The 17,979-nt window shown below is 46.2% G+C and overlaps 1 protein-coding gene across 1 annotated transcript in view; it reads left to right on the forward strand.

The window, feature by feature from the left end:
- The window catches only part of LOC147626398 (uncharacterized), a 46,688-nt gene that overhangs the window by 25,137 nt on the left and 3,572 nt on the right, over positions 1 to 17,979 (forward strand). The window lies entirely within an intron of this gene.

Below are 17,979 nucleotides of genomic sequence, written 5' to 3' on the forward strand. Positions count from 1 at the left end.
CCATAGGACTACGTTTGAGGCATTTTTTTGGCGAAAAGCCAACTGTTTCCCATACCAACTGAACAAGAATCTCAGAGTGTGCCGAATGAACCCCATCAGTCACCTACAACTTTACCTCTTGAGGAGGCTTCCTCCTCCCGACAGCCACCCAGGGACCCTTTACCTCGCTGGTATCAACAAACCATGCGTGATTCTGGCATGCTTCCCCTTGATATCCCTTTGGACGGTCCTCGTCGGTCCACCAGACTCACTCCTTGTGCCTCATTCGCCTATGTTTTTTCCGCAGACCATGTGGTGCATGATGAGCCAACATCGTGGAAAGATGCTATCAAACTTCCATCCTGGAAACAGGCTATGGAACTCGAACTCGAAAGCATTGACCGTAATGGCACGTGGTCCCTTGTGGATCGCCCTTGTCATAAGAAGCTCATTGGAACCAAATGGATCTTCCGCACAAAATTTAAAGCCGATGGTACCTTGGACAAATAGCCCGGCTTGTTGTGCAAGGCTTTTGTCAAAAAGAAGGCATTGATTTCGACGAGACCTTTGCACCCATTGCTCGAATGACGACAATCCGTCTTTTACTCAATCTGGCTGCTCGCCACAAATGGCCAGTCTATCAGATGGATGTTAAGAGTGCCTTTTTAAATGGCATTCTTGAAGAGGAGGTCTACGTTGACCAACCTCCGGGTTTCCCGCTCCCCGGCTTTGAGGACAAAGTCTTTCGCTTGCTTAACATGAAGAGCGAGCCTACCGCCAAGTGGTTGGGAAACTTATTTGGCTCACAAATTCTCGTCCTGATATCTCCTATTGCACATCCATTTTAAGTCAGTATTTCAATGCTCCTAAGGGGCCACATTGGAGTTCAGCAATGAGGGTTGTTCACTATCTAGCAGGTACCTATTTGTATGGACTTCACTAGAGTCGTGGGATCACCCTGCGTGGTTACACGGGCTCCGACTGGGCTGGTGATTTCGATTCCCAACGTTCTCATGGTGGTTATTTGTACTCCCTCGGATCTACCCCTTTCTCTTGGTCTAGCAAAAAGCAGGATACCGTTGCAGGTTCTTCCGCAAAAGCCGAATACCGGGCCCTCTATGACGCCACCATTGAGGCTATGTATCTTCGTCAGCTTCTTTCGGATATGCGCGTCCCCATTGACACCGCTTCTATCATCTTCGTCGACAGTTAGAGTGCGATTGCCCTCGCTGGCAATTCTATTTTTTCTAACCGTACCAAGCATGTGGGTGTCCATTTTCATTTTATCAGGGAACAGGTTGAGCTTGGTACCATCCGACTCCAGTACATTCCTACGGCAGACAACCATGTAGACATCCTTACGAAGTCCGTCAACTGCCCCATTCTCGAGCGTCTTTGTGATCGGATCGGCATCGGTCCACCACCATCATCCTCCGCACATTGAGAGGGGGATCTTCCTCTCCCTTCACATTTTTTTATCATTTTTGTATTGGGCACATGAGTCAATGAAAACCCCATGAGGGCACGGCTCATGTGAAAACCCATTGCATTGCATTTTTTCCATCCTGCTTTCCTATGTATGCACAGCATTCTGTTTTTGTGTTTGGGGCACATGTATGAATGAAAACCCAAAAATGGGCGTTCATGCATGTGAAAATATGCAGCGGAGATGATGACAAAATCTGAGAACACGAGCAAGTGCAAAAAAAATACAGCAATGGAGAGAGAGAGATAGAGGCGTGTAACTTTGCTCTATATACACAAGAAAATCCCAAAAACTAGATACAATGGCATGGGGGCAATGGGGCCATTTTACATGGCCCCAAGAGAGCAGTCGGCCAGTAGAAGGGGCAGCCGACAAGCACCCGACTGCACTCAACACGAGTCGGCCAGCAGAATGAAGTCGGCCAGCAGAATGAAGTCGGCCAGCATCTGAGAGGTCCACGACCAGATCACATCAGTCGGCCTGCTCCAGAGGGTGAACACATGCAGTCGGCGCCATCGCACGGCAGCCACCTAAGCCATGGAAAAATAGGAAAAAATGGGAAAACAATATGGAGAGTGGGAAAAAATGAGAAAACACCTAATAAGGGCGGGCACACCCACAACATAGGCCCTGGTGTATATGTATAGACAGGAGATGACTTCTATCCGGAACCACAGAGCCTGGAGAAGGTGCAACATCCACCTCCTTCTGCAAGTAATCAACTGTCACTTGCCTGACTTTCCAAGAGGTCCCCGTAGAAAGAACTTCCTCATCTATAGGAGTGTCTTTGTCCCGAATACTACGAGACATCAGAGCATAAGTTACCTGTAAAGTTTCCTCTGACTGACGAACACAAGACCTACCAACATCTGTACTGGAAAGTTCCTGCCAACTGCTACCATCAACTGGCAAGCTATCCTCCATCTGGTCCCGGAAAGCCTGCACCTATAGCGTATCCACACTTAAGTGGCCATTACCAGACTAGATTGCCACTCATCACAAAACTGAGGACCTGGGAGAGAGAGTGTTGAAAGTTTGTAAACTCCATTCTCCACTCCGCTTTCCCAAACTACTTGGCGTGTTACCTTGTCCCAGAGAGCAACAAAATGCTGATCAAACTCCACCCGTACGTCAGTCTTGCAAACCTGATGCACTAACAACAGATAAAAACCAAGGGATGGAACATACAACACCTGGGAGGAATGCTTCCCCCCTCTGCCATCGGGAACTATCTCCAACCTGCCCTCACTGTGAACTGGGATAGTGGATGTATCCCTAGAATACCTGCAGAGATCCTGTAAATCTGAATGGGAAGGAGTCGTGTGTCTGGAAGCACCACTATCTAGAATCCACTCCCGAGTATCCGTAGCGGTGAGTCCTCCAACCTCCTCCCTGCCCGAAGAAAATGAAACATCGGTGTCCATCACCTCCAGGTGCACAAATGCTGGAGTCTTCACAATTGCTGCTGAGGATTCTTCACCCTTCTCGGTGTTCCGCTTGGGACACTGCCTCCAATAGTGGCCTTTCTCGCCACAATCGTTACAGGTCCTCTCTGCCTTTAGTTTCTCGCGGTCTGAGTCGGACTTCTTCTCAGAAGACTTCTTCGATGAAGCCTTCCCTTTGCCCTTCTTACGGCCTTTCGACCGTTGGCCAGTTAAGGCCTCCGAACCTCCGCCCTGTGGAGGGTTCGAGAATCTTTCCTCCAGGTGCAAGACCATGGGCACAAGCTCCTCCCATGTGATGGTGCTGAGCCTGCCACTGGTAATTAAAGACGAGTAGAATGCTGAGTACTGAGAGGGCAAATGCGACAGCAACGTTATGGCTATGTCCTCCGATGATGATCTCCTTCCTAGCCTGAAGAACTTCCTGTTGAAGAGCCTGCAGCTTGTTAATGTGCTCCCGCATCGTCGATGACTTTGCAGGGTTCATAACCCTTATCTCTACTTCCAAGGAAATCCTCTTCATGGGCGATACCCTGTTATAAAGAGAAGCCAAATGCTGCCATATACCTCTGACTAGCGTCATGTGCTTTATATGATTGATTACCTGTAGTGTGTAGTTGAGGAAGATGAATGAACGGACCCTGGCATTGACACGATCCCATAACTGTGCCTGTGCCTCGCGGTCCTTTCGAATCGACTGTAACTCCCCTTCCTCTACCTCCGGCCGTGGAACCCCAACAACGATGAAATCAGCAAGGTCGTATGACCCCAGAACAGTTTCCATCATAACCTTCCAGATGCCGTAGTTATTCCCGTCCAACTGACGGTCCACTGGGAACGTGGGGAGTGTCGGGATCTTCACATGTCTCTCAGCCATCTCAAGCAGATCTGCCATTGCGGGGATGTAACTAAAAAGGGTGGGTGGGTCGGTGGGAACAAAGAAGAACTTAAACCTGCAAGTGGCTGTCCAGCAAATCAGCCCGCCTTCCTCTTGCTTCTCCTCTTCCCGAACAGTCCAGAAAAGGCCACCAATCAGCAACACAACAGTCCCCCTCTTGCTCACAAAATTCCCAAGATCTATCAAGAACCTAGGGCTCTGATACCATGTCAGAATATGCAGTGGAGATGATGACAAAATCTGAGAACACGAGCAAGTGCAGAAAAAATACAGCAATGGAGAGAGAGAGATAGAGGCGTGTAACTCTGCTCTATATACACAAGAAAATCCCAAAAACTAGATACAATGGCATGGGGCAATGGGGCCATTTTATATGGCCCCAAGAGAGCAGTCGGCCAGTAGAAGGGGCAGCCGACAAGCACCTGACTGCACTCAACACTAGTCAGCGAGCATTTGAGAGGTCCACGACCAGAGCACATTAGTCGGCCTGCTCCAGAGGGTGAACACATGCAGTCGGCCAGCTACTAGGACATGCTGCCATCACAGGGCAGCCACCCAAGCCATGGAAAAATGGGGAAACAATATGGAGAGTGGGGAAAAATGAGAAAACACCTAATAAGGGCGGGCACACCCACAACAGAGGCCCTGGTGTATATGTATAGACAGGAGATGACTTTTAACAAAAACCTCTTGCATTGTGGCATTCTTCCAGTACCTCCCAAACCCAGAAGCCTCTACTCCGGTCTCAAATCACATGAATCCTCATCTTCAACAACCAAAGTTGTTTTTTCCCCTCATCTTCTCTCATGATCCCTTTTTGGTCTGAGAGGGAGTGTGTGAAAGAGGGGGTGTGTGAAAATATACCCAAAAGGGTATTTTACCCAGCCCAAAAAGGGCCATTTACTCATTTACACTTTGCTTTTTTATCTGCTGGCCGACTGCCTCTGCTAGCCGACCAGCACCCTGCTTTCCATATAAATATGAGGCGCCTCCTTATGATCTTCACCAACACGAGTACTTCCCTGCTGGTCACCTACTTCAGGACTGCACCTCAACGTTTTACTCCTCTTTGCTACTGGATTGGTTGTCTACTTCAGGACTGCACTTCTGCGTTCTTCTGCTCCGGTTGCTGCTGTTGGAACAGGCCGCCTACGACAGGTGGAACTTTTCTTTGTTGCTGCGGAATTGGTCACCTGCATCAGCGAGGATCATCAGCGTTTTTCTCATGAGTTGCTGCTGCTGGTACAGGCCCCATATATGTGCGTTTCACCACAGCATACTTCTGCGTTATTTACATCAGCAGCCATCAGGACATAAGCGCTTACATCTGTGCTTACATCTCAGCTCACATCAGGCATATATCGGCGCTTACATCAGGCTTACTTCGGGACTGTTATTTGCGTTTTTGGGACGATAGCCTTCTTTGCTCGTTCGGAGTCTCACATAGAGCTCCTGTACTGGACTTCATCATTTATATACATATCACCATTGCATGCTGTGTGATTTGCTCAGATCTTTCATATATTTGGTCCTTTGTTCTCTTTTGCCCTCCCAGTGTGATTCCTCTGAATAGAGGACATCTCTGCTTCCATGGCTTACCGCCACTGCGGCTGTGAAAGAGCCTCCTCTGGGCTCATCGATCACTTGGAGAGAACTCATGAGAGCATAATTCATTGTGTGATGAGATGTGGAAGCCCGAGATGAACAACGAGGTCCAGGGATGGTGGTAGAGATTTGTTTATGGAGCTGTGCAGCATTAGCGACACCAGAATCTCTAAAGAGTTGTTGAACCCACCGAGGTAGGCCAGCCTTCCTCTCAAACTGTGAAGAAGAAGATCCAGCTGCAATAGTGGATTCATTCGATGTTGCTGGGAGAGGTAATGAAGTAAGCACTGGTGGGGGTAATCACGGAGTCAAAGCAGGACTCATAGAGGGGCTGGGAGCTGCAGAAGCTGGTGCAACAGGAACTGGTGGTTGCAAAGTAGCAACGTGTACTGGAATTGCAGCAAGAGGAGGAGGAGGAGGAGGTCGACGTGGAAGAGGTATAAGATCACTAACATCTGTTGGGAATGGATTATCTAGAAAATCGGGAGATGCATCTGGTGGAGAGGAGTTGATGCCAAACAAGCTCTCATCAAACCGAGCATCACGGGAAATGATGATGTCATCAACCTCTGGATCCCAAAAGTGGTACCCTATGGATCTCACACTGTAGCCTGTGAAGATCATCCTCTTTGACTTCGGTGCGAGTGTGGTCCTCTTTTGATCTGGGACATGCACATAAGCAACACAACTGAAAACACGTAGGTGAGAAACAGAAGGCTTGTGTCTTGTAAAAGCCTCCTCCGGAGTCATCCCCTCAACCTCTTTTGTGAGTGAGCGGTAATGAGATAAACTGAGGTAGCCACAGCTTCACCCCAGAAAGTAGGAGGGAGGCACCACAACCCAGCAGACAACACCAAACAAGGCACCAATATAAACTTAGCTAACATCCCTTGATCTCCAACTGACACAGGTGGACACTTGAGCACACTCCAAACCCTTCAAGATAGCCCAACTGACTACCCCAAAGATCCTCCTAGGTCAGCTTTGACTTCCGAAAGCTCTGATCATTCACCTACAAGCCTCAACTGACATCCAACTGACCATAACAGCTCCCAGCTAACACAGAACTGGTTGTAAATTGCTTCCGAAATCCTCCCCTAGTCTTTAGTCAGAAACCTGTCCTCTAGGCTCCCAGAATGTCCTCCAACGTCAGCTAACCTCAAACTCTTGCTTCAAAACCTCTCTGAACTAGTCAGTTGCCCTCTGCTAACACTTCTTTGATTGATCTTGACTAAAAATTGCCTCAGCAGTCTGATGCAGAATCGACTGCTTTAGAAGCCCTCAACTGTGCATGTGCCTCAACAGAACCTTTCTTTAGGTATCCTTTGACATCCGCTGACCCTTAGGCAACACTTATGTGATCAAGATATCACCCTAGAGGCTCTTTGTTGACAATAGCTGACATACAACTACCTCAGATCTGGCTGTGCCCGATCCAACCTACTAAACTGACTCAGCTGATGCAGGCATCCACTCCTTTGCGTCCGTTGACACTTCTAGGTCCTCTGAACACTCAAACCAAACCAGGATCCATCATAATCGACACTCATTTGATATCAGCATAACCTTTGGTCACCAAAGGTTATGCTCAACGTGAGGGCATTTGACTATGAGGAGACTTTTGCTCCTTTTTCGCTTATGACTACCATTCGTACTGTTGTTGCTTTGGCTGCACACAAGGGTTGGCATGTACACAATTGGATGTTAAGATTGCCTTTCTTAATGGTGATTTGTAGGAGAAAGTGTATGTATCTCAACCTCCCGGCTTTGTTCAAAAATGGGCAAAATAGAAAGTATGTAGATTACAAAAAGCACTTTATGGCCTTAAATAGGCTTCTCGTGCTTGGTACCAAAAAATTCATGCATACTTGACACTACTAATAGGTTCCAAAATAGTCTAACTGAGAGTATTCTCTCTCTATGTTCGCAGAGGTGGGGACAATCTGTTGATTCTTATTCTTTGTGGATGACATGCTCATTATTGGTCGAGGACAAACTTTCAGCTTTCAAAGCTGAATTGCAGCATGCTTTTCATGCCACAGACATGGGGCATTTGCATTACTATTTGAGCATTCAGTTTATATCTATTAAGCGGGGTATCTTTCTATCTCATCAAAGATACATTGAGCAGCTCCTTGAGCGTTTGCAAATGACAGATTGTAAACCTGTTTCTACTCCTATGGAACCAGGTTTAAAACTTTCACTTGAGGATGTTGGTGAGCCATTGATGCCACCACTTATCAGTAGACTGTGGGATGCCTTATTTATCTATGCACTATCCATCTGGATGTTCAGTTTGTTGTTTCATAGTTGAGCAGATTCATGCATAGCCTCGGTACTCGGCATTGGCAAGCATGTAAGCGTGTCTTTCGCTATCTTAAAGGCACCATGGACTTTGCACTGTTTTATGGCAGTTCTTCTACATTGTGCTTGATTGCTTTTACAGACAGTGACTGGGCAGGATGCTATGACACGCGCGATTGTCTACCAGTGGAGACTATTTTCTTCTTGGTGGTTCATACATTTCATGGCTCAACAAGAAACAGCTTACAGTGGCCACTTCTAGTCCTAAAGTTGAATATAGGCTAGTCTTTACAACTACTGTGGAATGTGTTTGCTACGATGTCTATTAGCCGATCTTGGTATTAGACACCCGTCTTCTACCACCATCTACACTGATAGTCGGAGTGCTTTGGCAGTCGCTCAGAATCCCGTATTTCATGCTCGCACAAAGCATATCATGGTACATTACCATCATGTCAGGGAGAGCCTCCATGCTAGAGAGATTGACTTGACTTATGTGCCTACACAGGCCAATGTGGCAGATGGATTTACCAAGCCTCTTTCTAGAGAGAAGTTAGAAGCTTTTCATAAAGCTTTAATTTTGTAGTCTCTACCAGGGAAGTCTGCTATACCTTGTCTATGTTCACACCTTTCACTTCAGGGGGGTTTGTTAGCCATTTGGCCTCTGGGAAGTTCAGCTGTGAACACTTTCTACTCACGGGCACTTTTTACCTTGTGCTACAAGGGTTTTTTTCCCATTTGAACACACTTTTGTGTGTTGGGCTCTTAGCCCTAGGACTTTAGAACTTTGTACTTCACTTTTCATATCATTATGTGAGTACATTTCCAACTTCATGTTTTTCTTTGTTCAAGTGTGTGTCTGTGTGTCAAATCCCCACCGGATCTCCTCGTGATCGTTCCTGGTACGAGACTCGAATCCTGCAAACAAACGAATAAACAACAAGGGGGTGCAGGCCTGACTCACCTCCCAACCATGATAGCCGTGGGCAAGCCCACAATCTTGGCTGTCCCCACCAAGCCACGAGCTGAGCTAACTAGGTTGACGTACCGACCAGCCTCTACCTCGTGACGTCCCATACCGCCACGAAGCTACCCTCGCAGGCCTCAAGACTGCTGTCGGCCTCGGGTGCATAAAGCAGATGCAGGTCTGCACTAGATCCAGGCTCCAAGACCATAGAGCTCTCACAAACTAACGAGACTCTCTATGACTAATGACTAACCTTGGCCACCCTTTTATAGGCTCTTGGCCGGTCATCGGGCGTTCACACTTGGGTGCCCGCCCGTCCATACTATCCCTAACTCAGCTCGTTAATCAGCTTGCCTAGCTCCAAGCTTCCCCAAACCTCGAAGCTAGTCTTGCGTGCGTGTAGCACATGGTAGATACACACTGTGCACATAACATACTCCCCTTTCTCTAAGAGCTCACTCTTGAGCTCACTAAAAAGCCAGGGTAATCTCTCTGAAGAGTAGTCAATGTCTCCCATGTAGCGTTCTCCTCAACACGATCCTTCCACTTGATCTTGTATTCCGTGATAAGCGTATTACGCAATCTTCTTTCATGAAATCCAAGAATCTTTTCAGGTTCGTGCGGAACAAATGTCATGTCCTCGACATCTATGATTTCTTGAGGAGTAACTAACTGATCTGTTCCACCCAGTACTTCCTTAAGTCTACTGACATGAAATACAGGATGAACTTTCACATGAGAAGGCAAATCCAATTCATATGCAACTGAACGAATCCTTCGTGTAATACGAAATGGTCCACAGTATCTAGGGGATAATTTCGGAGATTGACATGTCCGTAAAGTCTCGGAATCTTTCGGAACTCGCAAATACACCATCGTTCCTTCCTAGAACTCTCTAGGTGAACGATGTCTATTAGAATAAAATCTGTCTCGGTCTTGAGCACTTCTAATAGATTCCTTCGCAACTTGTAACATTTCTTGCATATCTTGCAAAAAATTACGTGCTGCATCATGTTGAAGTCCTGAGAATCCTACTGTAACAGGTGATCTAGGTTGAAAACCATACATAAGCATGAAAGGACTAAAACCTGTACTCGTATGCTTAGTACTGTTATATGCAAATTCTAACATAGGAAGATAATCCTCCCATGAACTCTGTCTTTTGGATACATATGCTCGAAGCATATCCTCCAAAATCTGATTCACTCTTTCAGTCTGGCCATCAGATTGAGGATGATCAGAGTAACTCAAATTCAAAGTTGTTTCCAACTTCTCAAAAACAAGTTTTCAAAAATCACTCGTAAACTTAGAGTCCCTATCACTGACTATGTCCTGCGGTAACCCATACAATCTAAACAATTGCTCGATAAATTGCCGTGCTAATTGCGTAACTGTAATAGTCTTCCGGGTCGGTAAAAATCTAGCCATTTTTGTCAAGCGATATACCACAACCCAAATAGAATCGTGGCCTTGATGTATTCTTGGCAATCCGGTAATAAAATCCATGGAAATACTTTCCCATTTATTACTTGGGATTTGCAAAGGATGCAACAACCCAGCCTGTCTAAAGCGTTCAGCTTTATTTGCCTGACAAATTTGACACTTGATGTCATGACCCTGTGTTTTTCTCTGGACAATATGCAAGGTGTGCACGGGGACATGGTGGACAGTGTGAATGGCATCAGGTTGGAGTCAAAAAGTAAGCCCATGTGTGGACAACCCCAAGTGTGAAGGGGGGCAAAGAGACATTAATTAAAAAGGTTTTATAACCTTTGGTGGCCATAAAATTAAAGTTATGAAGGTTTCAAAGCCTTGAGAGACCCCAAGGCAATTTTTAGAGACTACTCCACTTTTGGAGGCTCGGGTCTCTCTCTTGCTTCTCTCTTGCTTTTGGGGAGGCGTGCTACTTCTCATGCGTGGAAGGGAGGAGAAGTGGGTCGACTGCATGTTGGCTGCTGGTTGTGGGCTGCGCACATAAGAGCTCGTGTAGATCTGTACGACTGCTCTACAGGTACAGTGTACGGCTGTTGCTGCAGGTACAGTGCACGGTTGCTGTAGGTACAGGCTGCGCATATCAGGCTGCTGCTGGTACAGGCGGCGCAGGCAGGTCTGTACGACTGTACGGACAGCTGTACGGACAGCTGTACGGACAGGACAGATACTGGCGCTGGACAGTTCTCCTACAGGCGGCGCTGGCCAGATTTGGTTGTGCAGGTACAGGCGCATACAGGCAGGTGGCTGCAGGACTGCAAGCGCCCAGAGCTGGATGTGCTTTCTTTCTTTCTCATGCCAACAGGTGGATGGACTGCAGGGGTGCTGGACTGTTCAGGGCATGAGATACTCTCTTGGAAAGAGGGGAACTGCAGGAGAAACAAGGGTTGGTTTCTCTTGACACAAAGGTGGACAAGGGCTGGTTTTCCATGAACATAGACATCATGTCGATGGCGTTCAACTGATGGAACTTTCAGCTTCTCTTTGCTTTGATTCAGGACTGTTTTGGGACAGTTTATGGGCTGTTTTTGTTTGGTCGCAAATTCAGCTATGTGCTTGGGTTTTTGACTGCAAGTACAGGTCATTTGGTTATGTTTCTTGGCATGGGAGTGATGCAAGCTCGCATGGCTGCGTGCTCATGGAGCAGATTGTTTTCTTCCTGCTAGAAAGGAACAGTGGGACCTATAGTTATGGGCATCTCTATGTTGCCAGATGTTTCATGAGGGAACAGGTAACTAGATGTATGGAAACAGGACAGAAGTTTCAAAGGGAAACAGGCCTAAGGGTTTCATGTGGAAACAGGTCGTAGGTTTCTCGAGGAAACATGTTTTTGGGTTTCTCCAAGAGATAGGTCACATGCAGGTAGAAGGTACAGGACTGGACACATGTTTGGTACAGTCTTGCTACTGATAGGACAAGGGACAGGGAATCCATGACAGAGATGGATAGTACCCTTGGAAGGTAGAGAGGGTTTGTACAGATGTGTCGACTGTATGATATGCTGTGCTGTGATACTCTTTTGTGAGACAGTTTGGGAGTCTGTGTTGTGATGCAGAAGCACTGGATGTGTCAGGGTGTGATGCTGTTCATAGTGTGAGAGGCTATGGATGGTTGTGGCAGCCTTGATCATGGGAGAAAGCTTCTGTATGCAGACTCAATGTGAGAGAGTCTTTCGATGTGAACAATGGTTGGACTTGTTTGTGGATGCCGTGTGGATTAGAAGCCAGATGCAGGTTCTTTGCAGGCTTCAGGAGTTCTACTGGGACGGCTGAGTTCCCAGCCTTATATTGTAATCAAAGCTCTTTTAATCAATTAAAGAAATACCGCAAGGGGCGCCACTGCGATTTGGGGCCAATCGGTGTCCGTGTACTATTTGCAGGAGCACTCTAGCTCCCCCTGTTTGTTTTCCTTTTCTAGGTCCTCAATGGTGTTGAAGTGTTTTATGTGCGAGTGTTTCACCGCCCTTTGTTTTCTAAAGGCCGGTTTACAAGGTTCCGTCGCCGGGACACATCGTCGACTTTCTCAAGGAGGCGAGCCCGTGGTTGTCACATTAAAAGCTTCAACATGAGGAAAGTGAAAAGGAAGTGCAGGACACAGTACAGGATTTTGTGTCTTTGCCTATTTAAGGTGAAGAGCAAGAGTTGAAGATGAAGTTCAGGAGAAAAGACACCAAGGACAAGAAGTAGTCGGCCAGGAACAAGAAGCAGTTGAAGTGTTATGGTACAAAACATTTGATAGTTTGTCACCGGTGGTATCTTCATAGATGCTTCATGGGTTCGGAAGACAGTTTGTGGTGATCTAATATGCTTCATCGAGGACTTGTGCTTACCACTTGGGTGGAGTGCAAGCAGGTTTTGGGTGCCTGAGGATGTATCAGATGAGGCTCAGATGGAAGTGGAGGAACTTGACGAGGTTCTTATTCCTGAGCGTATACTGGCACATAAGGAAAGAAAGGTACAGGGTAAGGTTTCCCGTCGCTATCCTGTGAAGTTCAAGAGCTGTTCACTGATGGATACGAAGTGGATGGAGGAGGTTCATTGATGGATGCGAAGTGGATGGAGGAGGGTGACTTAGCAGATTCACCTCAGGATTTGCAGCTTTATCTTGATTCCTTTGAGTTGGAGTCGACTCTTGTTACGGCTCATTCAGGTTCAGCAGAGCATGGGTCTGGAGCATTGCCTGATGCTCAAGAGGGGGGTAGCACCTCCGCTCCCTTGTTGTTACAGACAAGCTCAGTTGTCATCTAGGAGTCGCTTGGTGACATCTTTGTATTCACCCGAAGGTACTGGAGGCTGACAGTACATCTGCTTATGGGACTTCTATGATCTTGTGTTCTAGACACATGAGATGGTGGTTGAGTATGGTTCACAGTCGCGCGCACCTGGAACTATAACTGCAACTATGGATAACTCTATGGAGGACATAAGTCTTGCGAGCAGTCCTAGAGTTAGTTTGGTTCATGGATATATGGATTGAACTCTGTTTGTGCATGTATGCATACACTTTTTGAGGTAGAGGTATTTTTGTATTCTGGTGCCATTGGATCCTGGTACCATTGAGAATACATTGGGAAATACTCTGCATTGTGTCATGTGCTGCATGTATGTTGGTATGATACATCAAGTGCTTTATTATGTTCATGGATGCACCATTGGGTGTAACTCCTGCGGGATGGCCATGAGACATATGTGGGAAAGTACTTGGTAGATGTAGTGTTTGGATGCATTGAGTGCTTGCATATGCTCATGTTTTACCTTCAGTCGTGGGTCCTGCGGGATGCCCATGGGCGTAAGGCTTGCGAGCAGCCCTTAGACTGTTACTTTGGAGTAGGTAGAGCATTTTGAGGAGCATATTGTTTGCGAATGCATATGTGTGTCATGCATATGTTTGTCATATGTAGAATGATGCATGGTTTTGTTTTTGGCTAACACAGTTAACGTGTTTCCATTTGGTTTTAGACTTTTGCTGTAGGTTCTGAAGGAACAAGCAAGAGGATAGTGTGGCTTATTGTGCAGGATGATTATTCTATCATCCAGATGCATTGGAAGGCCATTGTTTTTGCCATATGGGGTGTCTTTGCTCATAAGATGCTTTACTGTGCCATTGAGTGCAATCGAGGATGCTTGCCATTTTTCAAGAGGGGGGTATGTCATGACCCTGTGTTTTTCTCTGGACAATATGCAAGGTGTGCACGGGGACATGGTGGACAGTGTGAATGGCATCAGGTTGGAGTCAAAAAGTAAGCCCATGTGTGGACAACCCCAAGTGTGAAGGGGGGCAAAGAGACATTAATTAAAAAGGTTTTATAACCTTTGGTGGCCATAAAATTAAAGTTATGAAGGTTTCAAAGCCTTGAGAGACCCCAAGGCAATTTTTAGAGACTACTCCACTTTTGGAGGCTCGGGTCTCTCTCTTGCTTCTCTCTTGCTTTTGGGGAGGCGTGCTACTTCTCATGCGTGGAAGGGAGGAGAAGTGGGTCGACTGCATGTTGGCTGCTGGTTGTGGGCTGCGCACATAAGAGCTCGTGTAGATCTGTACGACTGCTCTACAGGTACAGTGTACGGCTGTTGCTGCAGGTACAGTGCACGGTTGCTGCAGGTACAGGCTGCGCATATCAGGCTGCTGCTGGTACAGGCGGCGCAGGCAGGTCTGTACGACTGTACGGACAGCTGTACGGACAGCTGTACGGACAGGACAGATACTGGCGCTGGACAGTTCTCCTACAGGCGGCGCTGGCCAGATTTGGTTGTGCAGGTACAGGCGCATACAGGCAGGTGGCTGCAGGACTGCAAGCGCCCAGAGCTGGATGTGCTTTCTTTCTTTCTCATGCCAACAGGTGGATGGACTGCAGGGGTGCTGGACTGTTCAGGGCATGAGATACTCTCTTGGAAAGAGGGGAACTGCAGGAGAAACAAGGGTTGGTTTCTCTTGACACAAAGGTGGACAAGGGCTGGTTTTCCATGAACATAGACATCATGTCGATGGCGTTCAACTGATGGAACTTTCAGCTTCTCTTTGCTTTGATTCAGGACTGTTTTGGGACAGTTTATGGGCTGTTTTTGTTTGGTCGCAAATTCAGCTATGTGCTTGGGTTTTTGACTGCAAGTACAGGTCATTTGGTTATGTTTCTTGGCATGGGAGTGATGCAAGCTCGCATGGCTGCGTGCTCATGGAGCAGATTGTTTTCTTCCTGCTAGAAAGGAACAGTGGGACCTATAGTTATGGGCATCTCTATGTTGCCAGATGTTTCATGAGGGAACAGGTAACTAGATGTATGGAAACAGGACAGAAGTTTCAAAGGGAAACAGGCCTAAGGGTTTCATGTGGAAACAGGTCGTAGGTTTCTCGAGGAAACATGTTTTTGGGTTTCTCCAAGAGATAGGTCACATGCAGGTAGAAGGTACAGGACTGGACACATGTTTGGTACAGTCTTGCTACTGATAGGACAAGGGACAGGGAATCCATGACAGAGATGGATAGTACCCTTGGAAGGTAGAGAGGGTTTGTACAGATGTGTCGACTGTATGATATGCTGTGCTGTGATACTCTTTTGTGAGACAGTTTGGGAGTCTGTGTTGTGATGCAGAAGCACTGGATGTGTCAGGGTGTGATGCTGTTCATAGTGTGAGAGGCTATGGATGGTTGTGGCAGCCTTGATCATGGGAGAAAGCTTCTGTATGCAGACTCAATGTGAGAGAGTCTTTCGATGTGAACAATGGTTGGACTTGTTTGTGGATGCCGTGTGGATTAGAAGCCAGATGCAGGTTCTTTGCAGGCTTCAGGAGTTCTACTGGGACGGCTGAGTTCCCAGCCTTATATTGTAATCAAAGCTCTTTTAATCAATTAAAGAAATACCGCAAGGGGCGCCACTGCGATTTGGGGCCAATCGGTGTCCGTGTACTATTTGCAGGAGCACTCTAGCTCCCCCTGTTTGTTTTCCTTTTCTAGGTCCTCAATGGTGTTGAAGTGTTTTATGTGCGAGTGTTTCACCGCCCTTTGTTTTCTAAAGGCCGGTTTACACTTGAGAACATAATCTTCTACATACCCTTTCATCTTTGGCCAATAAAAAGTGTGTTTCACTAACGATAGCGTCCTGTGTATCCCAGAGTGTCCAGCAGAAGGGGCGTCACGACACTCCTTAAGAATCTTGGACCTAATGTCCGGGATTTGTGGTACACAAATTTTGTCATTACGGAATAGTAAACCATTCCGAATCATCCATTGGCCTCCTGCAGCCTGAATGGTAGACTGCTCAGTCATTGAGTCTTGGTCAATCAATGAGCTCTCGTCCTGGATCTTCTGCCAAAATGGACCAAAATAACTATCAGTCCACCAAAGCCCTCTCAATGACTGAAATAAGTCAGTAGAAATCTCGGTGAACGACAAAGTATTCACCTCTCGAATTCGACTAAGCGCATCTGCAACACTATTCATGGACCCTTTCCGATAACGAATCTCAAAATCAAAATCTTGCATTAACTCAGCCCAACGAGCTTTCCTTCCTCTCAAATCATCCGCATCACACACATACTTGATTGATTGATGATCAGTCAATACCACAAACTTGGAGCCATATAAATAATGTCTCCAAACCTTGAGAGCATGAATCACAGTATAAAGCTCTTTCTCAAGGGTTGGCCAACGAGATTGAGTGTCGTCTAGCTTTTTACTTTCAAAAGCAACCGGTCTACCATCTTGAAATAGAGCAGCCTCGATAGCATAGTCACTGGCATCAGTTTCAAGAACTTAAGGCCGACTAGAATCAGGTAATGCTAGGATAGGTGCTTCCTTGACTTTATCTTTCAAAAGTCTGAAGGCCATATCCAAATCGTTATTCCAAGTGGTAGGCTGGTTTGACTTACGTCCACGACCTTTCAACAAGTCGGTCATCGGTAGTGTGAGCTGAGAGTACTCCCGCACAGATTTCCGAAGAAAAACAACAAAACCGAGAAAAGAACGAAGTTGTTTCACTGTTCGCGGTATAGGCCAGTCGAGAACCTTTTGAACTCGGTCATAGTCAATGCTTAATTCATCTCTAGTGATCTTGTGTCCCAAGTAAATGATGTCGGTCATAAAGAACTCACATTTACTTAATTTAGCATATAGTCGATTCTGTCTTAAAATAGATAAGACGATCGTGAGGTGTCTAACATGATCCTCAAGAGTACGACTATATATCAAAATATCATCCAGGAACACCACCACAAATTTTCCCAAATGTTCTCGAAAAAGATAGTTCATTATTTGCTGGAAAGTGGGTGGAGCATTGGTTAACCCAAAAGGTAATACGAGAAACTCGTAATGGCCATACCTAGTCCGAAAGGCGGTTCTTTCGACATGCCTTTCATGAATACGTATCTGGTGATAGCCAGTACGTAAATCTATCTTCGTGAAATATTTGGCTCGTGGTAACCGGTCAATCAGGTCATCTGATCTAGGGAGAGGATAACTGTTCTTAATTGTCAGCTTGTTCAATCTCTTGTAATCTATACACATTCTCCTGGTGTTGTCCTTCTTTCTTCTAAGCAACACAGGTGCACCCCAAGGTGATTTACTTGGACGGATCTTGTCCATCCTCAAATAATCTTCGAGTTGTAGCCAACTCATCTTCCTCAGCTTGGCTCATCCTGTAAGGTGGAATACTGACAGGATGAGCACCAGGGATCAAGTCAATACGATGATCTACTGTCCGTTCAGGTGGTAAACCCGATGGCAGTTCCTTAGGAAATACGTCTTGAAATGAATCAAGTATCTTCTATAATTATTTGCTTTGAAACACACTTAATTCATTGACATCCATGGAAGGTATGAGAAATGAAGAAAGTGGAATCAATACACAATGGAAAGCGGTATACAAAGAAGAATCCATCATATTTCCAAAATCAATTGTATTTACAAGAGGTCCCTGAGAGGGATGAATACAATCACCTAAAAGTAGGAGTTAGGAGGTAATAGTGCTAGGCACACTAGGCCTTTTAGCATTTAGTTTGAATGTTTTTTTAAACCCTAGAGTCGCTTACACTTTTATAGGGACACTTGGCACATTATGCTTGGACCCCTTCGGGCCTTTGATTTAGGGGCTTTTACTTTCGCTAATGAAACTCCTCATCACTCAAGACACTTACGTGAGGTTTCCACTGCCAACTTCATCTCTGTGTATTTGTCAAGTTTTGCTCTACCAGTGTGTATGTGGAGTAGCTACCAGCTGCAAGGTCTTCTCAGCCCTACAAAACCTAACACTCATTGTATAATGCAAGAATGAATAAATCTTTACAATGATTGTTCAGATCTGGACACTTGAATGCTG

The sequence above is a fragment of the Cibotium barometz genome, chromosome 22 (genome assembly GCF_041138505.1).
Source record: "Cibotium barometz isolate CiBa-2024 chromosome 22, ASM4113850v1, whole genome shotgun sequence".
In the NCBI taxonomy this organism is placed as follows: domain Eukaryota; kingdom Viridiplantae; phylum Streptophyta; class Polypodiopsida; order Cyatheales; family Cibotiaceae; genus Cibotium; species Cibotium barometz.